Source organism: Sinohyriopsis cumingii, chromosome 14 (assembly GCF_028554795.1).
Source record: "Sinohyriopsis cumingii isolate HCF-2022 chromosome 14, ASM2855479v2, whole genome shotgun sequence".
Taxonomy (NCBI): domain Eukaryota; kingdom Metazoa; phylum Mollusca; class Bivalvia; order Unionida; family Unionidae; genus Sinohyriopsis; species Sinohyriopsis cumingii.
Genome location: NC_142974.1, coordinates 73,641,212 through 73,666,250, shown reverse-complemented (window position 1 = coordinate 73,666,250; position 25,039 = coordinate 73,641,212). Strand labels below are relative to the sequence as shown.

Genomic DNA, 25,039 nt, shown 5'->3' with positions numbered 1-25,039 from the left:
ATCTACATTACAAAAATGAAAACATTACCATCCATCTAGGAGTTGCAAATGTATGAAATCCTCTTGTTGGGTAGTTTTACTAACAGGCTTTACAGCAGGGCCTTCCATTAGATTTAAATGTGGCAGGTAAGTTGACAAAGTAGGGTGGGGGGTTGGGGGGACCTACCCCAATGGGGATAATTCATTTTTTTTTAAAGTAGCATGGTGTAAAGTAAAAGTAGATGGGCTGATAAGGAATCCACTGAATTTACAGACTAAAGGTTCAGACATTTGTTTTTAAGAGAAAAATGAAAGAAGGAAACAATACAACAGATATTTTAATATGACTTTAATGTTTATTTTCTAGATTTAATTAAGATTATGAATCAGAATCAGTCTCCAACTCCACTGTAAAGTTTATCTATTACTTCTTCTGCTCAGGCACCTGCAAATTAAAACAAAATTGTAATGCTTAAATAAAGTCATATCATCTCAGCACTAGTTACATATGCAGAAGTCATGTTAATCAGCATTATAAAAATGTATGAAATTTTCTTCACTGCACTTGTGCTTCCCTTACTATCGTTAAGCCATGATACAAGATAACTTTGCACTTACTTGTCATTTCTGGCAAGTGGATGGTGCAATCAATTTGCACAAAGATGAATTTATTTCATCCAAATATTTCATGTGAATAAAAATTCCAAATGGAAGCACTTGTCCGATCAGACAAGATATATGCATATTGTAGTTAGCTGGACTCTAGCTCTGATAGTCCTGGGCAATAGGATAAGCTGATTTTGTTATCAGTTTAGAAATGCATCCGCTTTGCAAATACTATGCTTTAAAAGACGAAACTGAATCCAATATTGATGAAATAAGAGTCATTTGGATTACCTTGTTTTTTATCATTCTGCGTTGGTTGGATGCATATTTGAGGGTCTCTGATATGGTCTCTTCCATTCCATTTGCCTTTGCTTTGCCATTAGTTTTCAAGCAGGCTTCTGCATGAGTAATACAATGTTTTAAAATAAGTTTCACAATAAAGGATGCATTGCATTTTTCTAAATGCCAGCAATAATCAATGGAATATTTTTAAAACATGTACTTTGAAATGTGTCTCAAGTTACTTTATCAATTCATTTAAAAATCTCTGGCAAGTCACATGAAAAACACAATTTAAATCAAGCCATACTTACTTATCAAAGACTTTCTCATTCACATCCTTTACCTCACACAATAAATATCAGCAACACCAACATTAAATTCACACAATCAGTACAAAACCTAGGTGTTACTCTGGACAGTACTCTCACATTGCACCAACATGTCATGAACATATGCAAGGCTGCGTATCTTGAGCTGAGACGCATCAGCTCCATTCTCAGATATCTTTCAGTTGATGCCACTAAAACACTTGTGTGTTCATTACTGCTTTCAAGACTGGACTATGGTAACTCAATTCTGTCTGGTTCATCTTAATATCTACTGCAGAGACTTCAAAAAGTTCAAAACATAGCTGCTTGGATCATACTTAGAGTACCACAATCAGAGCACACCTCCCCGCTGCTCTGTACCCAACACTGGCTATCCATTCGATCCAGAATCAAACACAACATTAGTTCTCTGTGCTACGTTTCACTGACAGACTCTAGTCCAACATACCTATCCGACCTCACCTATGTGTACACACAAGCAAGATACTTACACTCCTCTTCCGACAATCATATACTCATTATTCTCACTATGAAAACAAAGTCACATGGACAGCATTCTTTTGCATACCAGGGCCCAGCAACATGGAATGAATTGCCCACTGAACTTAGACACAAAGACGCAGTGATCCCATTCAAGAGTGCTCTCAAAACTACTTATTCTGACTACAAAAACAAACTTAATGACTTAATAATGTTAACTACCTTAAATATTCTCAGCATGTTTTTTATGTTTTCTAATTTCATGGTGTTTGTTTTTGTAATCATATCATTGTGTATGTTTTTATGTTGTCTAATGTTGCAAAGCGCTTACAGCTTCTAAAGATTAGGCGCTATACAAAGTCCTCATTATTATTATTATTATATTTAGCTTGGATGAATATTTTTTAAATCAGTGGCCATAACTAAAAAATGGGATTTTGTTTTATGATCATAAAAGTATGTTGGACACCATTCATGATGTACAATGCTGTCTGACATTTCTATGCACCTAAGGTTTCCATCTCAAATATTAAAGCAAAATGCATACCGAATTTGACAGATTGATGAAAATAAAAAAAAGCAATGCTTACCATCTGAAAAGAGGCAATTGTCACTAGAATATTCTATTCAAAATGATATTAATTTTGGACACAGGGGATACCACCCCCATGTTTTCCTGACTCGTGATATGTCGGCCTATTCTGTGCACAGCTTTAAAAGATGTAATGTTTATCCATCGAGCTATAGAAATGAAATACATTTACTGTAGACTGTTTCTGTCAGCAGTTAAGTTGAGTAATTAGGTCAGGTTTATAGCTAGTTTACAAAATTCAATGTAGAATGCCAATAAATGACAAGATATATTTTTGCAAACTAAAGTGATCTTGAAAAAAGATTAGTAAAGTTTAACATTTTATAAAAAATAAGCTATTATGTGGAAAAGAAACAACAATGAAATAGGATGCAATGTGTTTACGTCTAGTTTTGGAAGGTACCGTCTCTAAGGTACCGTCATAATTGTACCGTAGTTTAATGGGTGGAAAGGCCATTGAAAGGTAAGGGCAGTGCGGAGACCATCGAGTATGTTCCAGAATAGCTGAATCTTTGTAGATACATAGATCCATTCGTAACTTCAGTCCGCAAGCGAAACACTGTACTTCGTATCCCAATCCTGACTCAGGTCCGAAGTAGACAAATCCTGTTCTAGCTAAAACATACGAAGAAGGTAATCCTTCCCTATCCGTAGGCCATTTTTGAAACGTGTCCAATCGACGGGCACAATCACAATAGTCAGGTAAGAAGACTGGAAAATGGTAGGGTTTGAACTTGGAGTTCTCACTGGATTTCTCACTCGATTCTTGCTGCGGCGAAGTCATCCTTCTGGTGGGTGGCTATCCTCTTACAACCAATGTTTTATACCGACATGTCCATACGGCAAAGTAAAGTGGGTGGGAAGCCGCACTCGCTTCTGCTACACGATTTGATAGACTTTTTCCAAGGGTCGACTGACGATGTGGTGTGTGGGTAAACGTACAATCTTGTTGGGTTGATAGGTGGTCACTTTCTCTAGACTGCAAGGCTTCTTTCAATATGCCAAAGTTGACCACTCGACTGGTACGATAATTCAGAGTAAGTCCTTTCACTTTACACTTCGTGTGCACTTCTCCTTGTTTGGCCCAGTATTCGTAGCCGTAATTTTTGGGACCACCACTAACGAAACTTAGAATCTTGTCATCGGGGTGCTTGTCTGTCCAGGCTCCTAAACGGTCTCCTTCGATGTCAGGGTGCTGTTGACTCGGGTGATCGATATAAATGCAACTGTCCATGTCAAAGTACAAGACACGTTCCCCTAACAGTTCTAAAGCTTCGTACAATTTTAAGCGAGCATGAGCTGTCATGTAAGCTGCAATGATGACATTTCCAAAGGGGTCATCTTCTACAAAGTTCAGATCTTCTTCGTAATTCACCAAGATCAAATCCTCACGAACGACGTCCACGTGTTTCATGAATTTGGCTTTGTCGTGAATCATCTGAAAGTAGCGGGAAGGTTCGGTCAAATACTCCGTCTTGGGTAAACACGGTCATTGTGCCATTTTACCCCACAAGCAATTTAACATCACTTTGGCAAACGATCGCCTGCCTTCGTTTTTCTCAATGTGATCTAAAGTAATGCCTTCTTGTGCCCAGAATTTCTCTCTGAATGTCTTTTGGTCTTCAGGAGTGTGACACCAGGACAGATAGCCACTGGCTTCTTGCTCAGTTTCAAAAAGGCATCCACGTAGTCTGCGAAAATGCCTTTCTGCGTGGGGTCACCCTTGTGGAATTATTGTGTCTTGGGAAAGTGGCAAATTTCGTACACTTCTAACAGTTGGTATCCCATGTTCAGAGCTTTGAACAATTCTACGCTGACCCATGTCCCCGTCAAGGCCCATTCTTCCTGGGTGTGATGACAAGGTTGATCTTGGTTGCACGTTTCAGCACAAGTACAGCACAAAGGAAACATAAGTTTGCCTTGGCAATGGCGAGGTAAGACGGGATGGTATAGGTTCGTGGGAGGCAAAACTTTGCACTTGATCAAGCCTTCGTATTGTCGAATGTTTTTTAGGTCGATGTGTTCGGTGAACAATTGTGGGTGCCCTGCAGGAAAGCAACAATATTTGCACACGTAGGGATACAGTGAACACACGTCCAAGTATTTGATTTCTTCTCCTTTCTCTTCGTCAGCTTGGTACAGCAAACAGGTGGCATTGGTCCTTCCTCCGTACAAACTATTACTTGGGTTCAGGGGGTCCATGAACTGGTAACTTTCCAAGAGGCGTTTAAACTCGGGATCGGTGTTCAAACGGTGATTGTATTTGTGTTCCCACATTTCCACCACTTGGTATCCTTCCTGTTCTAACTTTAGGCGTGGCTGACAAATGGCCTGGTACAAGTCTTCCATGGTTCGTTGTAAGAACTGATTTTTAGTGCCGCGGTCAGGGTAACAGACGGGACATCCGTGAAATAAGCAACCGTTAAACTCCTACATGATCTTGGGGTTTTCTAAGTCCCAGCCATTGACCGAATGCATTCCGATGATCTTTCGCCCTGTCCGTTGCGGGCATGCTGAATCCATTTGTCTTCCTTGTCGCACAATTAATGCAACCAGCATGGGGCTTTGACCGAGTATTGACGTTTGACATAGTTGGTCGTTTGAGGACTGATGACAGCCACAGTGTTTTCAAGCATGAATCGTTGTCGGTAGACTAAGGAACACGCTTTGGCAATGGTGCAAGCCTCTTTTAAATGATCAACCCCTCCGTGTTCCATGAACAGTTCTCAAAATTTTCCACAGCATCGCCGTAAAATGTCCATGTCGGAACGACGATACTTTAGCATTTCTTCCTGAAAGTCGAAAGGGTCGGAGGCGTGAGCCTGGTACCAAGCGTAGAAAGTTTCTCGTTCGGTACGCATGTTGTCAGGGTCGTAATAGCGAGCCTGAGGCAAATGGGGTAGAACGGCGTGTTGATTGGCTTCTGTATTGAAAAAGTGTGGAAAGTACCCTTTAGCCATTTCTGTCATTCCAAACATTTTAGGCATTCGACTCAAAGGCATGGCTAAGTAGCTCATCGAATCTTTAAACTGCACTTGTCCCACTTGCATGAAAATGATTTTGGCTCCGTTCAAAGTGATTTTAGGACGCTCGATGCCACGTTCCGTATAACATCTCAAAAGAAACTGTCCATCGTATCCGGAGAAATTGTGAGCCATCACCGTGGCATGACAATGACAATCTCCATAATAATGTTCGATGTCCTCTTGGCTCCACGTCTTGTCGATGGGGTCTAAGACCCATTGTGTGAAATCGGCTAGTGTGTTCGGTCCTTGAAAGATTTTTTCACGCCCTCCAGGAATCTTACTGCAGTGAGGGCAATAACTCAAGATAGGTTCTTGAATCACTTCTCGCACGCTCGATGAGCCACGCAGAAATTAGGAATGTGAATACTGGTCTCTTGCATGCATTCGAAATCGAAAAAGATGAAATTGCCTTTCTTCTTCTTGTGACCATCCTCTTTCTCTGGTTGGGATTGGTATTTTTGTATGTAGCATTGGTGTTCCAAGTCCACAATGCAGTGAAAATGTGACATTTTTTCTTTCCTGAACATACGTGTGCCTTGGTACTGTTGATACATAGACCTTGTCCACACATTGGGCACAATCTCAGGAGTTGACAAGCACATTTCTTCTGTGAACCTTGCATCTTCAGATGTTGTTGGTAACAGGCAGGGCTGACAAATGTGCGCAGACAAGCAGGACAATGCACTGGTTCTTGCCCTTCGCTCAGACAGGGTTGAGAGGCCAAACATCCTGAGCATTTCGATCCACAATGTTTGTGTTGCTCTCGATTATTATAACCATCGTAAGTCACATTTCTCACAGTAATATTTGTATCCCAGGAATCCAGTGATAGTGGTAATGGTATCGAAATGGTCATCGTGATGATAGAGGTGAATGTATTTTCCATCCTTAAAGTCTTTCCCTCGAAACAACAGAGACCCGCGCACTTCTTGAGGGTGCACTTTCAAGGTGTATCGTGGAGCTAGGGCATCTTGCAATTTTTGCATCTCAGGAATGCCACAGGATGTGTCTTTGGACAGGCATGCTTGTTGTAACAGAAGTTCTGCTTCATTTCGTTGTTTGGCTCGGTTCGATTTTCGAATGTTCTCCCAGGCTCTTTTCCATTCTACCGTGTCGTTCTTGTCGGCATAGGTTCATCCCACCACGATGGCTCGGGCTAAACACATGTGGCCTTGAAAATTGTTAATTTGGACAAGACTTGTTTTGGTAATGCGAAGGTTGTTGACCAATAAGGTCTTTCTGCATTGTCCGGTCCCTTGAGGAGGAGAGACGTGGGTCATGTCCAGTGTGGCTTTTCCATCGGTGATGTCAAACTGGTCATTAGATTGTTGCACGTGTTGAATCTTGTCCATGACTTTGGAAGTGGTCAATTCTGCAGGGCTGCTAAACTCGATCCAAACAGGGGATTTCAAGCCGTCATGTTGTATGGAAAGTCTCAAGCGATCATCTTCTTTGGGTTGACATTGTCGCTTGAGTGTGGTGAGCAAAGAATCCCACATGTCGGTGATGAACCCTTTTGCTTTCTCTAACAGTACTTCAGACTTGAAATCTTTAAACTTCACTGTGTATTTGTAAGCCGTAGTTCTAAATTTTCTAGAGGGACGCTTTTCCGTCTCTCGAATGTCATAGTACTTTTCAGGGTTGACTAAGGGTGGTAAACTTTGTTTAGAGGGTTTGGATTCTGGTTCACTCATGTCCTCTTCAAAATCACTGGCAAGAATTTGTGCCAAGACTTCAGCCCTAGTACGAGGCGATAGATCACGTTTCTGCCTCTTACTTTCTTCTTCTTTCTTCTCAAATGAATTGGATCATTTCATCTCGATAGCAAAAAGTCAAATGACTAAAGTTTAAACACCATGAATTAATTTATAGTCATAGCAGACCAGCGTATATAAAGGGTATGTGTCTTGTCCTTTCACTATTCATTTCACTCTCAAACTGAGCACAACAATGGAAGAGACTACCAAGATCGAACGTTTCATCAGAGCTTTGCGAGGGGTCATTAGAAAATTCTCTTCAGACCAGCCGAGGGACTACTCTCCTTCCTTTCAAGATAAAAGTCAAGATACTTGCTATATCTGTCAGAAGAAAGGGCATTGGTCTTCAGAGTGTCCAGACCGTCAAAAAAGAAAAAAAAGGGGTTAGAAGAGACAAAAGTCAAGATACCTGTTATTATTGTCAAGAAAAAGGACATTGGTCACCAGACTGCCCAAAAAAGAAACAAGAGGAGTCAGAAGAAGAGAGGGATTCTTCAGAGGAAGAGGAAGAAGAAGAGGAAGAAAACAGACAGGTGAAGAAAAAGAAACAGGAGAAGAAAAGAAGGGAAGAAAGTGAGGAGGAAGAGGAGGAAAAGACTATGACGATGAAGATATTAAAAAAACAGAGAGTGAACAATGAGACAGAATAAGTCTATGAACTTTTTAAAGTGCTCTGTTGTGAATTGTGAATTGTAAATATTTATAAAAGAATAAATTAATTATAAAAGGTAAGTGTCTTTGGGTTTTGATTTTAAAATAAGAACCTACACTCACGCACACTCATACACAGACAGGTACTATTGGGTAAAATGGTTTTTTTTAGTTATTGGCAATTGAAAGCCTATCTCTTTTCGAGAGACGTGGATGGCCCTGAAAAGGGCCTTTTTTGGTGTAAGGGGTGAGTTTAAACAATCAACTTTAACTGTCTTAAGCCTTTGCCATGGCCAAGGCCTACTTCTGGACTGCGTACTGTTGATGATGATTTCGTTGAAATCACTAAGGATGGTGCAGTAGGCGTAGTCACAGGGTTGGAGTGTTTAGCTTGGGAAGGTCGTATTCTCTTCGGCCGTAATAAAGAAGTCTGATACATCTGTTTCAGACTTCTTAACTAAAATGTCTAACAGTACCGTGACCGTTTGATTTTGACACCCTTGTTTCTTTGCTGCTGCGTCTTCTTCTTGTTGTTTTTTTCTTACCTCTTCTTCTTGCTGCTGTTGCTGTAGGAGAAAAGCTTGTTCCGCTTCCTTTTGCTGTTGTATAAATTTATCCAATTCTTCTTTCTGTCTCTGTCTAAAATTTTCCATGTGCGGTAATGAAGGAGAAGGTGACGAAGGTTCAGGAACAAATTCTTGCAAGGTAAAAAAATCCACAAAATCCCAATTCACCTCTTCTGAAAGTAAGTCTGGGTTCCCTTGGGTAGTCTCCACCATCAGTGCACCCAAACTGATCGTTTTCTGAGTTTCCGTCATGTTGAAAAACTGTCGCTTAGATTGACTACGCACAGGCGCTAGCGAATCTATATAGACTATGTGACGTCACAGACTGCTCTCTTCGGATTGGACGTGGGCTGGCTGAATTTTGTAACGCGTGTTTGGATTGGTCAACAAACTCAATCCGTTTCAATCCTTCCTCCCCCTATAAATAAGTACAGTTCACTGCATTCCTTCACCTGTTACTCAGCACCCCAACATGTGGACCGATGTACAATCTTCAACGCTTGTGTCTTCGATGATGTTCCGGACGGACATATCAATGTATGTCCGATCCAACTGGACAGTTATCCACAGGACAGACACCAGCCTGTGGATGCGAAGAATCTTATGTGGGGCATCAAGGATGCCACAAAAGAGTCTTAATCTATGGTCCTGCAGTCAGGCACAGCCTAAGGTCAAGAAGAAGATGTCACAGATGCCCTTTATGTATATTAACATAAAACCAAAGGCCCTTTTCAGGGCCATTCCTATCTCTCGAAAAGATCTTGACTTTCAATTGCCTACCCCTTTTTTTATTTTTTTGTTTAAAAAAATAATAAAAAAATAGAGACCCCTCCCTGTTTCAATTTTCGCCTGTTCCATTTTCATAGACCCATCAGGTCGGGACCTTATTAAAATAGGGTCCCGACCCTGTTCCATTTCCCCTAGTCCCAAGACAGTCCCACGATTTATTCCCCATGTTCAATTTCCCTTGTCCCTAGAGTGAATAGTTTTTTTTCTTTCTCCCATGTTAAATTCCCCTTGTCCCTAGAATGGATATTTTTTTTTTTCTCCCATGTTAAATTACATAGTCCCCAGAGTGGATATACCCTTTTTAACATGGAAGTTCCCTAGTCCCTAGACCGTCCCTATTCACTACTACCATTGTCATTACCAGCCTGAAACCCAATTTAATGCCATTTGTATAAATTCATTTCAAATAAATATTATGATATAGTTGATGTGTAAAGTCAAGCAAGTATTCTGTTTGCAGATTTTACATTTTAGATATTATAGTAAAGTCATATTTTCTCTTGTTTAGTAAACTTTATTGCAACTGGTTCCAAAATAGTAAATCTTATTTAATGTTCATTCACCAGAATAGGTATTAATACAATCCCGAATTAACTGTATGGTACTAAAATATACCCTGATCTTGTGTGAGATTGTAATATACAGAACTATACCTCAAGACAACAATAATATATTGAATTTATATTGTATCAAGACTGTCATGGTTATGAACTCCAACTTTATTCAGGTTTTTTCATAATAAATGATCATCTTGTGCTATGGTTGAAAAGAAATCAAAGTTCAGTTTAACTCCATTCTCTCCACATTTGTAAGTTGTTAAGAGGCATACTCATCCTCAGTGTTATAGTAAAATGTAATCTTATTTGGATCAATCTTGGTGGTATAATATATGAATGGAGAAAGAATATTATCATCCAGATTAAAATATGTTTTATTCAGACTCTACTAAAATGTTTAGTTGGATATGGGTTACGGAGCCTGATGTGTACGAACAAAGCAATGTGTACCATGACCTTTTTAATTTAACATTTTAAACTCCTGCAGAAGAAAGAGATTTTTTAGATCCATTAATCTGTATTAACAAAAACATTTCTTCAGTATGATTTTCAATTACTTAGTATTGACACAACTCATATTTTAAAGTTGTTGTTTTTTTGTGTTTGGTTTGGCCTTTTATGGTAAACCAACACAAGTAAGTTATTTAGTGCCAAGGCACTTTAAGTATAGTGCCTTGCCCAAGGACACACCATGGTAGCTAACCCAGGTTGGTCTGATGGTAGAATTTGAACCTACCTTATTTCACAGGTCCAGAAAGCTAACCACTGAGCCACTACAGCTCCCCATCTTATAGTGGAATGCTGGTATACTTTATGATCAAGAAGGATGGGTTGGGGTATGCATGTTGCATCTGAAAAAAGTGATGGAATTTTTGTTTACATAATATTTTAGTCATACAATATGAATCATTTTCTATAGATTTAAGATGTATCAGATCAAGTTAAGAAAAATCATATATTCTGTTTCCTGGGAATGTACTAAAATTCACTGTTATTGTTTGATTTTTTGGTAGTAAGCTTACTTGGTATTTTTTTCTTTTTAACTTGAATACCTAATTTGTTAACATCCTATTCTAAATCTTCAGAGTTCTGTCTATTAAGTGACAACTGTTGATACATGTAGGGAAGTTTTTGTTTATATCTTTTGATTTTTGTGATTCTGGAAGTTGCAGTATTTGTTGTTGTATTATAACCATTTCAGTAATTTAATGAATGCAGAGTATACTGCTCTATAAATGAAATTTAAGTGAAAATAATGTAAAAGTATGTTTCACTGCAAATATAAATTGTTTAAAATAATATATCATTTATCATATGACTATTCAATTGTGGTAACTAGTATTCCATCCAATATCTATATATTAAAATATGTCTTTTCATACAGCTGGTGATCATTTAGATACAAGTCCAATTGAACATAATCAAATTATCAATGCAGGTGTTTTTATTAGTAGTAGTATTGCAAGTATAAGTGTTAGTATTAAGATTTCATATACAGGTATGATAAGTGTATCATAATGTTTAAATGATGCTCCTCGTTACAACATAAAATATGTTCATTGAAACAAATGGTTCACTGGTAAATTGGCAGCAAAGGTCTTCACTGAATTATGTTGCATAAACTATTTTACAATAAAACATATATGATGCATCTCAATTATGATGAATGTGAGGGGGAGGATTAATAATAATGCAATTTAAGTTATCTTCATAACATAAGTTCTAGCAGATGTGTAATTTTTATGTGGTTCATCATCAGTTTGAAACTGGTCTGTGATTTCTGGATCTGGACATACCTGGTCCCCTGCTGTTGTGCTGCTATGGTCTTTACAGTTCATTAGGATATCAGTTACACTTGGTTTACATTTAGAACCCCATGGGATGGAATGCCCAGTTTGAAACTGAGAGAATGGTTAATTATCCATAATATAACTCCTGCAGTTATTATTAGGTTTGATATCAAGGTCTTTCTTTAAAAGCTTTTCAACTCAGGTTCTGTTCTACCATACAGATAAATAAAGTCAAATTCAAGGCTTTCAGATTTGTCCAGTTTGTGTCATGTGTTGCGGCAGACAGACTGTATATTGCCACTGTACCATATAAATATCAGTGCTTAGTCTGCTCTCAGTTGCTGTGGTTTGATTAGTTACAAGTGTCATCACATGTGACTAATTATTGACCAATGTAATGAAACTTGTATAATTAGAAGGCTGTATTTAAAAACTCTAAAGATCTTAAAAAGAAAATTGGATCGGGGTAAGTAAAACCTTTTACTTTGACCATTTGGCTAGAAAATAATTTTCAATAATTTAAATTGGATGATAGTAATATAATAATTAATTACACAAATCAGAATAAAAGCTATTTGCATATCCCCTTACAGCTGTTGCTTTTTCATAGTACTAAGTAGAATAAAGTATAGTTAAGACAGATAGCTTTAAGCTAGAATTAAACTCAAATAAATTGCAAGAAATCAAAACAAACCCAGGATTAAAACTAAAGAAATATCCCGTCATATATACCTTACATCAAATAAAGAAACTCAAGATGGATAACAACAAAATTAATGTCACATCATCAAATAGTTATCTCAGCTGCCTGGTCAACCTAAAGGCAGATAAACTAAGGCAAACTTACTCCGAAGCAGTCTCATCCCCCCTAAGAGAAAAACGACAGATACAGTTCTTAACGCCAATTTTCAACTCGACCCCAACTGACTCGATGAGTAGACTCTACCTGTCACCAAGCGTAAACGAGAATGTGGACAATCTACCGAGTAACCGCAAAACTACATCCGACATGAGTACCCAAACTGAGGAACAATACTCAACAAGCACAAAAACAACCCAGACCACGCTGGTTAAAAACACTAGCAGCCAGGGGACTCAAACTGAGAACCTACTAGATGAAACAGAACGCCCTCACCCTACCACAAATAAAGCAGTCACACACGACTCAACAAAAGGTAATAATAATAGGAAAACCAAATCCCAAATACCAGTTAGAAAGAATAAGGAACACACTAACTGTCAGAATACAAGACCCAGCAAGCCGGTTATGGACAACGAAACAAAGTCAGCTAAAGAGACAAACACCAGGGGAAAAAAGACCAGTCTGCAAAATATCCAAAACAAGAAACACCCCGCTGAACTGACTCTCTTCGTCAAGGGAGTAAATTCCAAAATAACGAAGTTAGCCTTTAAAACCATAGCATGGCAATTGAACAAACATCACCAAGGAGAATTCACGCTTAAAAGCACTAGAGACGACTTGCTGATAATCAAATGCACCACTGAACAACAGATTGCCAAATATATGGAAATTGAAAGAATAGGCCAAATAAATGTTCAGGTCACTAGACACAACAGAACAAAACAACACATAGACCCAAACCCCCCAAAAACACACAACAAAGGAGTCATATACGTATCAACTCAAAATAAAACCAATGAAATAGTAGACTACATAAGGAGTAAAGGACAGGAAGTAGAGAAAGCAATCCGCCTAAAAACAAGAAGGGGAAAGGATAGCACTGCAGTGGTACTCTTTTTTAAGGGCGCCACCCCAGAAACTATCAAAATAGCCGAAAAACTCGAGGCTAAAAAAATTTTTGCTTTCAAAAACAAACCACGGTTCTGTGGCAACTGCAAAAATTGGGGGCATTACTCTAAGAGTTGCGGAAACCTATTCCGGTGCAATCAATGTGGTCTTCACCACCCAGACCGGAAAACATGTAGCGCCACCAATCAGCACTGCGCTAACTGTAGTGGTAACCACAAACCAAACCACGCAGAATGCCCCAGGGCTCTTAGAGAAGCCCTAATAGTCGAATATATGATCTCCCATGGGGTAAACTATAAGCAGGCCAAAACAAAAATCAGGATACCAAAAACAAAATAAATAGGTAGCACCCTCACTGGTAGGAAACACGCATAAAACGAAAACAACAGTAAATTAAACAAACTATTAAGACTTTTTGCACTAGAGATGGATTCCAGAGCAGAAATCAAAATATGGCAATGGAATGCACGCGGCCTTAGGGCCCACGCTGACCAACTAAATAACAGAATACTTGAACAGGAAAGAAAACCAGATGTTATATGCATACAGGAAACCCACCTAAATGATACCTCACGTATCCCAAACATCATAGGCTACAACACCAAATACCTAAAGCATCGATCCCCCACAGCAAGAGGAGGGGGGTTAGCAACCTTTGTTAGAGATGGAATTACATCAGAAATGCATAAATTAACAGATAGTAGACCGCCCAATGACTTCGAAATACAGATAGTCAAAATAACCGCTCAAACTAAGCAGGTACTAATCGTTAACCTCTATGAAACAAATGAGCAGCGCAATTTAAGTGCAGACGAAACAATCAAAATGATTAAAGACTGTGGAGAATGGGTGGTAATATGCGGGGACTTCAATGCGCACAATGAACTATGGGGGAGTCAAAAGACGGACATTCAAGGAAAAATTGTAGAAAAATGGGCACAAAAATGCAACTAAGTTTTTCTAAACAACGGAATGCACACCCGGATAGATGACAGAACAGGCCACACATCAGCAATAGACCTATCTCTATGCACACCAAGATTAACAGGCATTTCTGATTGGCAAGTTGATGAAAGCAACCCTATGGGAAGTGACCATTACCTTATAAATATAGAAATACAAATTAGAATACCTCAAAATAAAGCGTCCTTCACACCAAGATGGAAATACGAACAGGCCAACTGGATTAGGTTCAAACAGATAGGTGACTCAATCGACCCAGAAACCATATATCACCGGGACATTGACACCTTTAATGACAAATTAATAGAAACCATTAACACAATGGCCCAAGAAACAATTCCTAAAACTAAAGGAGTAGCACCCAAACCCACGGTGCCCTGGTGGAATAATGAATGTAAAATAGCAATTAAAGAGAAAAAAAGAGCTCTAAACAAATTCAAAAGAACTAAAAATAATAGAGACTTTAACTACTACAAGGAAAAGGAAAAAACTGCCAAACAAACTATTATGATAGCTAAACAAAACTCATGGAGAGAATTCTGCTCAAAACTAGATATTAACACAAAATCGAAGGAGGTGTGGCAAAGAATTAAAAAAATGAGAGGCAAAACTAAATCAATAACCCCCAACATACCTGGACAAAACAACAAACATAAGGCAGAATTATTCGCAAACTATTTCGCCAACATGTGTAGCAATACCAACTTAGAGGATAAGTTTAAAAATCATAAAAGGCAATTTGAGGAAAGCAACTCTGACAACATAAAGGAAGCAGGAAATAATGACGGCCCACTAAACCTTCCGTTTACAGAAGCCGAATGGAGAAAGGCCCTCGCCGGCAAAAAGACCACATCCCCCGGGGAGGATACTTTGGGGTATGAAATGTACAAGAACCTACCCAAAAAACTTGTCACAATTGCACTTAACCTCATTAATAAAATATGGGAAACCGGTACCATACCTATAAGATGGAAAAAGGCAGTAGTGGTCCCGATTCTTAAGCCTGGAAAACCCTCAAGCGATATAAAATCATACAGGCCCATATCACTAACAGACAATATATGTAAAATAATGGAAACTATGGTAAACAACATGCTGAAATACCATTTAGAAAGCAAAGGACTACTAGCTAATACACAGAGCGGGTTTCGCAACTACCGAAGCACAATAGACCAACTCATGAGACTAGAAACCGCTGTCAAATTAGCATCTAGAGAAAAATTTTAAAAATCCAGATATGTTACAGCCATCTTCTTAGACATGGAAAAAGCATATGATCTAATGTGGACTAAGGGACTGATAAGTAAACTTAAACCATACGGAATAACTGGCAATATATACAAATTTATTGCTAACTTCCTAACCGATAGAAAGATACAAGTCAGACTAGGACAAGACTACTCCGAACGATACAAACTGGAAAATGGCACGCCACAATGAAGCGTAATCAGCCCAACTTTATTTAATATAATGATAAACGACCTGGAAACAGCGGTAAAACCCAACCACCTTGACTTATCCCAATTCGCCGATGACAGCGCCGTATGGAAAACTGGCAACCCGGCCAGCAGAGAAACGACCAAGCACTTACAAAAAGGACTAAACGATATAGGAAATTGGACAGATAAATGGGGATTTAAATTGTCACCTCTAAAAACAGTAGGCATAGTTTTCAATCCGTGAGGTGGCCACCCCCCACCCACTCCAAACTTAACCCTAAAGGGGGTACCCATCAAATTCGAAAAACAAGCGACACTCCTAGGTATGGTATTCGACCACGAACTCACGTGGGCAGCTCATATCCAAGAACTCGTAACGAAGTGCAAACGAGACATCAACCTCCACAGAAACCTCAGAGGGGTGAATTGGGGGGTTGATCAAAAAACACTCGTTACCCTATATAGAGCACTTATAAGAGCAAAATTGGACTATGGTTGCCAGGTATATGGAGCAGCGAACACCACGTTACTAAAGAAACTAGACACAGTCCAATCAAAAGCGCTAAGGGTATGCACCGGCGTCCTAAATGGTACCCCCACACAAGATATCTTAATAATAGTAGGAGAACCCCCGCTAGACCTAAGGCGGAAGGAATTGATGCTGCGATACTCGACTCGAATATCAATACACCAACCCAACCACCTCACGCTACAAGCCCTCTTAGCATGCGACAAACCATTCGATACAAAAGGAAAAAATAAAAAAATACCTAGTGGGAAAATAATTATAGAATTAAAAAGGAAATTTCAAATCGCAAATATCAACCCAGAAAAAATAAGGTACTACCCAGACCCCCCGTGGACCTGTCCCACACCACAAATAGATCTTAGCTTACGTAAACTAGGACAAAAACAAAATGACCCGATAGGACTAAGAGCATCAATACTAACGTACATTGACAACAAATACGAGACATACACGCAAATCTTCGCAGATGGATCAAAAACCAAAAATCCAAATAAAACTGCAGCAGGGATAGTGATCCCAAAATTAGATGTCGCCGTTGGAAAAAGACTCCCAGACCAATGCGCTATATACACGGTAGAATTCATGGCAATACTAATGGCATTAACATACGTCAAAACATACCCCACAACTAAGGCAGTCATTCTAAGCGACTCTTACAGTGTACTACAATCGTTAGCAACAGACCAATCCAAGAGCAGACCTAATATGATTAATCATGCAAGATCGCTACTTAAAGAGATTGAAAAAAACAACAAACACGTTGAATTCGTATGGATACCCTCTCACATCCATAATCCCAGGCAATGACAAAGCAGATGCAGAAGCAAAAAACGCCACAAACGAACCAAAAGCCCAAAATATAGCATACAGCGTCACTGAAATCAATAACATGGGACAAGATCAATGACATGTGGCAAGAGCTATGGGAAAAATCGGATGCAAACAGTCTAATACACACGATGATGAAAAAAGTAAGTAGAAAAGTCGAAAGTCCGACCTTCAAAAATCCATACGATATAACAATAATAAATAGAATAAGAACAGGTAAAACACTATTGGCAGGATGCGCAGGGAAACACATAAAAAGGGGACCAACCGAAAACTGCCCCTACTGCCCAACTCCAGAAACAATCGCACACTTAATAAATATATGCCCCAAATACAACCAGGAAAGGGCCGAACTAAAATCTCAACAGGAACAAATAGGAGAACGGTGGACATACCCGGAGTTACTTGTGGCAAAAAACAATAACATAGGAATGACCTATAATAACATCATGACATTCATTAACAAAATAGGCAAAAGGGGACAAATCTAAACCGAATGAAGGGTTGGGTATAAAGAGAGACCATGTAAAGAAATTAAAACCAATAAACCTAAAAGATCGAACCAAAAAAGAAAAAAAACAATCAAAATATTACAAATCACTGTTTGGGAATTGTGACGGCCGGCTCGGGCTAGTGGGTTCACAGACTGACACCGCCGCTCATAACCCGAACAATAAAAACCAGATAAGGACGAATATTACAAAATCACTGTTTTGGAATTATAATGGCATGCTAGGCCCCGTAGGTTCAAAAAAAAAAACAAAAAAAAAAAAAGAAAAAAAGGAAAAAAAAACAAAACAAAAAAAAAAAAAAAAAAAAATATAAAAAAGTAAATCAAAGACCAGTCAAAATATTACAAATCACTGTTTGGGAATTGTGACGGCCGGCTCGGTATCGTGGGTTCACAGACTGGCACAGCCGATCATAACCCGAACAATAAAAACCAGATAAGGACAAAATATTACAAAATCACTGTTTCGGAATTATAACGGCATGCTAGGTCCCGTAGGATCAAAAAAAAATTAAAAAAATATAAAAAAATAAAAATAAAAAAAATATACATTAAAATAAATCACAAATAGCTAAGCTAAACAAAAATAACAGGTAAATAGCCAAGTGGTCAAAGCGAAGGGAAACAAAGGCAATCAAACCACCTCCCTCGAAGAAAACATCTCACGGCGAACATGGCAGTATCAAAAGGACGAGAAGACCAAAACAGAAACGGACACGGGATAAGGCAGAAAGAGCTGAAATAAAAAAGAGCAGGAAAAGGCACAGAATGAAGTTAAACGTCCTAAGGCAGTAAAAGAAGAAAGAACAGGACACTTGCAGACCTTGGGGAATGAAGGCAGAAACAATGAAAAGAGTATGCCTCAAATAATCAAACCACCCCCACCCCCCAGTATGAAAAGAATTGCCTTCCCGAAATCAAACAAAAGAAATAAGGCCACCCCCCCCCCCCACATCTACTTATAAGTGTGAATGAGAAAGTGAGCGTGAATGTGTGTTGTCGGGATATGTGGGAAAAGCAGAAAAACGAACAAAAATGTCTATAGCCATCACACAAATATAGCATACACACTCCCTACCCACCTTTTTTTTCTTTTCTTTTCTTTTTTTTTTTCTTTTTTACAAACAAATTTTACCACATAGGGCTTTCATTCTGACCCACGAAAGCCCTCTTTTGACCAACAACTTACTGGCCCTGAAACACACTGATTGGTTTAAAGCCACACGTACGAAATACTTAACCAAATTGAGATCTCCAAAACAAAATAAAGGGCTACTAAAAGCCTACTAGATGTGAAAAAATTTTCGGAAAATTCAAGTACGCAAAGTACACAAAATTTAATAGACCTTACAAAAGATAGGAAAATTCACAACTCAGGAATATCTGAAGCGTATGTGACAATCACATGTTTGGCAAGATAGTACAGGAATAGCCCAATAAATATAGGGAACTGGGCATTGATTGCAATGAAAATTTCATAATACTGCTGCTGGTGTGCTTCGGTTACTGCCTGAAATGAGAGAGGAAGGAGATGCAGGATGCAGAAACAGACCACCAACGGAGTACAACGATGGAGAAGGTTGCAGCGACGAGAGCCTGGGCGGGACCTTTTGGGGCACCTGGGCTTCGGCTTGCTTGCTTGGGGGCATTGTATAAGTTAATCGCTAAATTCAAAAAATACACAAACGTGTACAAACTAAACAGTCGCACATACCGAAAGGTGCACGTGACTTTAATCCAATGAATGAATGAAATGTGTGCTAGAGGGTAGGGTTAGCAGTTATACTCCCAATTATGTTTGTGATGAGCAAAAGCAGCTGCACAAATTTGAGCTTTTAGTTTGGTTCTGGTAGGGTCAAAGGATGCAGGTACATTTTACATTCATTTTTTACTAGAAATAGCTATTTTCAATATTTTTCTGTGACAAGGCAACTAAAAGAATCAGTATGTGCCTTATGCATGAATAAAGTTCACTAGTACTATAACAAATTAGCATACTTTTCATCACCCCTCTACCATCAAGATTTTTTTATAGTTACCTCTGTAGCAGACACAAATAAAAGTCGGCAGCTCATTTGCAGACTAAGTTACGCATATGATCTCCAATGCTCATCTAACTGTGACAGGCAGTCACCAACAAGCCAACCTATTTCCATGCCTAACTCAAAGTAAATCTGAACCACATTATAGATTTAGCTTATGTGTAAATTTATAAATGCTAGGCTTGTGATAATTAGGTTCATGCGTTCTACCTTAAAAATTAGAGGGATGTCAAAATACGAAACTATCCAGTGAGACCCATGATGTTAATTTTAATCCCTATGGGATTTGTGACATAAAAAACCCAAATGCTTTATGTATTAAAAGGTAACTAATGGGGGCAGGATCTGCAGTGAATCAATGGTTAGTATGCTAGACTCCTGATAAAAATGTTTGTGTTAAAATCCTGTTATCAAGTCAACCAGGTTACCTACTGCAATGTACCCTTGCCTTACTCCAATTCCCTCAGTACTCAGTAAACAACTAGTGTTGCTGTACATAACAAAACCAGTCCATATTGATTTTACATATTTTACTAAATCCTGACAAAAATAATTCTCTAAATAAAGAATGATTAATATGTGATGGTCTCGCATGTAATCAAACTCTTCCAAGCTTTTAATGATATGAACCGATTTATCAATGTTTATCAAATTTGCATGAAAAACTATTTCTTATTTGTCATCAAATATGTTCAATGTTTTGATCATATAAGCATTTCTGCTACATTAGATCAAAATAATCTTTTTGTCAGAAATAGAGCCCTTATAGTATTTGCAAGGTCAACCAATCAGATGCAGAATTTGAGTTTAATATGAATGAATATTTTTTTTACAAAATTGCTCTTTTGCTATATCTTGATGAGATAAATCTATTCACCAAGTCTGATGAAATTAATGAGAAATAGTTTTAAGAGCAGTAGCAAGAATGGCTAGTGAGATGTAGAACCACCACATTATATGCATAGATTTTGCTTATAGCCTCAGACATACAAGCAAATAATTAAACAAGTCAGATCTAAATTGGATCATAAACACTGTTGTGCAAATCATAAGAAACTCTGCCAATCAGATGCAAGGTCACTTCACTACCATACCTTTATCACACTCATAATAAGCATCATTGTGAAACTTGACTCTATAAGCCCAATGGCCAAGCATGATCAAACTTGAATCAGCAGTAGTGGTTATAACCTCATGTATTTGTATGCATCTTCACTTCTTCAATCTAGATCTCATTTATATAAGCATGTATTCTACGTTTAGTAAAAACTGCACTACATGTATAAATATTGCATGCGGTGGTAACATACTCAGATGAAAGATCACCTTATTATTATTAATGGTTAACACTCATCAAACTTCAAGGACAACTTAATGATTTTAGCCTATATTGTGGAAGTATGGCTTTTAGGCTGGTTAAAAAACTCAACTAATCTTATACATGATCACATGTATATACTTGGATTTTGCTCATTATTAGATTTATCCAAGATGTTGATTTAAGCCCAAAACCAAGTTTTATATAAACAAATTGATCAGAACTATGGACTCCAGAGTAGCTAATTTCTTACTGTTGAAAGACAGAAGGGGATGTGAAATAAATAACACACTCTGGACCATTACATAAACCCACTTAGCCTTTTGACCAGTTGAGATAAAATATCAACAATAATGTTAAATAAGATTGATAAATTATGTTTTCTCACATTACCTCTAGCCCTTTTCAACATGGATGGTATTTTTCTTCCACATATGTCAGCTCTTAATTAGTGCCCCTTTCCCATCATGAATGTTGTAGGTGAAACTCTCAGAATTAGGCTTTTTAATTTATATCTGTAGAAGAAAAAAACTATTGGTCTGCATATATCAATGTCACCATTTCTGTATTAGATTAAAATACCATATGTGTGTGTGTGTGTGTGTGTGTGTGTGTGTGTTAATTTTAGAATTTAAGCAAACTTGTCTCCATGTGTTTATTTTAAAACTGATGATGATAACACATAACAGGTTCAATGGATAAAATGTTATTTCTTACTTCTTACAACTGCTCATTATATCTGAATTTACATTCAATGTTTGTTTTAATTAACATATTTGGGATATTGGGCAAATTATTTATTTTGTAGTTTATCATTATATCATTTACCAGTCTTTTATCATTCAAATATGTAATATAGTACCATTATACTGACTTCATATTCTATATGATATCCCAGCAATACATATTAAGCAGATAAGTGCAAATAAAAATGTTCAGAATGTAAAATTTACTCCAAGCTCAAAGAAGATCAGCAAAAGATAATATCCAACAAATTACCAAACAAAAAGCGAAGTTAACGCAGTTACCTTTATTATGACGTCTCCAACACCAACGGTACTGTACAGCTACGTCTTCTGAGTTTTACCGTCATCTTGTCTTTCAAACCAGAATTAATTTCTTGAGCTCTTACAAAATGAAGAAACTTTTAAATACTATAATTTAAGCAGCTTCTTTACATGCCATCAGATAAATTATGGCACAGTGTTATGTCTGTCAGCAAAACGCAACTTCACATTTGGACGGCGCGCTGTGTGGGCATCGCCGACACAGCAACAGACATGAATTCTCTATTAGCAGACAATGATTCGGAATAAATCCTTCGCAAATCTAACATTCTCGATTTTTCATAGTTCCACTTTTCATTGTTGCATCTGTTTGATTGTACAATTGCTAATGATGTTCAATGAATCAACTTCAATTCATCTGCTGTCTGAAATCCCGGTTCAGTTGGTATTTTCTTCCGCGCATGATGTCGTGTAAATAAAAGATACGGTCGACATTCAAAGTGGTTTAGGTTAATTTATTATTTTTCTTTATTAAGGTCATTTGCAGAAAGTGTTTCGCTAGGGTGAGAAAAAAAAATATAACAAAAAGAAAACTTTCTTTTCCAACGCTAATACTGTATATATTTCAATTTGTGATTGATGCTATAAATAAAAAAAAATGATAATAAAGCATTTTAGCCCGTGGCTTCGGCACGGCACTCGTTTTTGTGGGTTTTTTAAAATGGTGTTTTTTTTTGGGGGGGGGTGTTTTTTGTGTGTGTACCACACTAAAAAACATACCAGGTATTAGGCCTAACGTAGGAAAAGAAATTATCCTCTATTTATTACTATTCTTACTGTCAAATGACGCAAAAGTGATCAAATTGCTATTAAGATTTTGTTTTGTATAACACTTACCGCTCGTTTTCCTCGAGATAAAGCAGCCACTTCAAAATGATTATAAAATCTGTGACAGATGAAAAACGTGGTTTAAATAATTCGTAATCGCCTGCCTTAAAATACTGTAGGAATTTGCTAATGTATTTCATGGCCCTCGTTTGAATAGATACCAACGATCATGTATATCGACCAAATTTTGTATATTCCTGCCCACAATCATGTATTTTGTATTAAACCGTATATTACACGAGCGCTCTGTGGCAAACTCGGGGGGGGGGGGGGGTCTCTATTATACCCAGAGGCGTAGCTATGATATTTTGCGCCCGGGGACGAACTATAAAATTGGCGCCCCAGCCCCCTCCCCGTTTAATCACATTTTTGAATATTACCCTTGTTTACTTATTATAATGTAACGTTGTAAGCCTCATTTTGGCGCCCCTGTACCTTGGCGCCCGGGGACATATGTGCTCCCCTTCCCCCCCCCCCAGCTACGCCTCTGATTATACCTGCTGTATCAGTTGAGAAATATATTGAACAGATCAGGCCCCAATACTCTCGCTCTGAAAAACATTAAAATAATTATATGCAGAATATCGGTAGGTCTCCCTCTTGCCGAAAATGTCAGCACCATATATATTTTGCAAGTAATGTAATGGGTATAATAACACACACACACACACACACACACACTTTTTTGGGAGTGGGGGGGGGGCAACGGACAGATGCCCCCATTTCCCCAAAAAAATAAAAAGTATTTTATATTTGTGTATTTCCCCCTCAGATGTGTTCTACGTTTTATTAAAACAAAATTTTATATAAAAAATTTAGTTTTTAGAATTTTTGATGGGGTATTTATGTTTCCATAGTGTTATCTAAAGGGTTGTTCGTCCGAGTCTGGTTTCCCTCACCTTGCTCGAAGTTCATTCCCTTGAAATGTTTTGTAACCTTTGCTATATGTCGCCTAGGTCTCAGTGTTTGCTATATGTAATGGTCTTATATTGTGTGTATGCTATATTTTTTCTTTATGTTTGAGACAGCAAGTATAGATCAAATATCTTTCCCAGTTGTATTTCTTCCTTTATGATGTTATATTGTATCTTTTAATTTGTTTTATGGTTTTCTAATTTTGACGATGGAATAGTGTACTATTTAGATTTTGTTTAAAAAAAATAATTTCCTATTTTATTATTCGAGTGATAATATGTGTCGTTCCTCATAATAGTCTTTAAAGATGTTGATAGGTAGGTTACGCTCGATCCAAGGTTCACGCTTCTTTATTCTCTATGTGTTTTTCCTGGGTCGCGTTAGGCCTCCTTTATTTAGTTTATCTGATTATGCTTTATTGAAAGATCCAAACGTATTTATGAGACCACATTATTCTATAGTGGTCAATCATGCAGTGCGGGAGAAGTTAGTAGGGTTTTAAACTAAGTGTTATACAGTATGTATTTGTGTCTTTATTTTGTCTGTTTATGTTCTACATTGGGTGTTTTCAAAGACTCATGATGGGCCTATGCACTTCACTGAGCCCTGTGACTTAGCCCCATGATGTCATCGCCATTTACTTCCCCCTTATATTTTCCCTGTATCCCTTCCTATATATGTCTTTAGAATTTTCTTTCAGAGAAAGAAGAAAAAAAATTAAATTACAAAATTCTTTTATTTTTTTCTTTCTTCCTTTCTTCCCTTTTCTCTTTAAAAAAAAAAAAAGTTATATGGGTTTCTTTGAAATATTTGAAATAGAATTTGAAATTTTCTTTGAAATATGGCTGTTGTGGGGTGCGAGGAGGGGGTATGGGTATGGCATCAGCTCGCAATTGCGCTACGCGACCCTTCGGTCTGTAATACCTATTCCTCCCTCCCCCTCTCTCCCCCAATTCCAACATCAATTGCGTTATATCAACCTGACGGTAAGTATCTATTCGTCGTAAGACGTACTGAGTTCTTGTTGTGGTTAATATTCTTATTTTTACCACGTATCTTATTTAAAAATCTTTATCACCTGTCCACAGGATATCATCGTAGTTACTATATAGTCTATACATTTTAGAACGATTTTGTTTTCGTAGTCTAAATCTATGAATAAAATGTTATTTTTGTTATACTTATATTTTTTGCAAATTTTCATTATTAACTTTATCCTATTATGTTTAGATTTATCACATTAGACAATCGTATGTAGTTTGGTGAAGTTCGCTGTTTTATATAAAGGGCATTTCGGCATTATCCTCAGCATACGATGTTTGATTGTTTCTTCGCCTGTTAGCCAGGTGTTGTGCAGGTATTTAAAAATTATACTTTGTGTTTTGACAGATCTTATTTTCCCCAGTTTTTCCAATTTTTTGTCC

General features: G+C 37.8%; 1 long non-coding RNA gene across 1 annotated transcript; it reads right to left on the bottom strand.

Annotated features, from left to right (window-relative positions):
- On the bottom strand, nucleotides 1-22,475 carry LOC149784150 (uncharacterized). The gene is made up of 4 exons (XR_016414102.1): nucleotides 21,834-22,475; nucleotides 21,199-21,320; nucleotides 10,351-10,465; nucleotides 1-983 (listed from the first exon to the last, which is right to left on the bottom strand). It is a non-coding gene; the product is annotated as an uncharacterized LOC149784150 (long non-coding RNA).
- Between the last annotated feature and the right edge of the window lie 2,564 nt (nucleotides 22,476-25,039).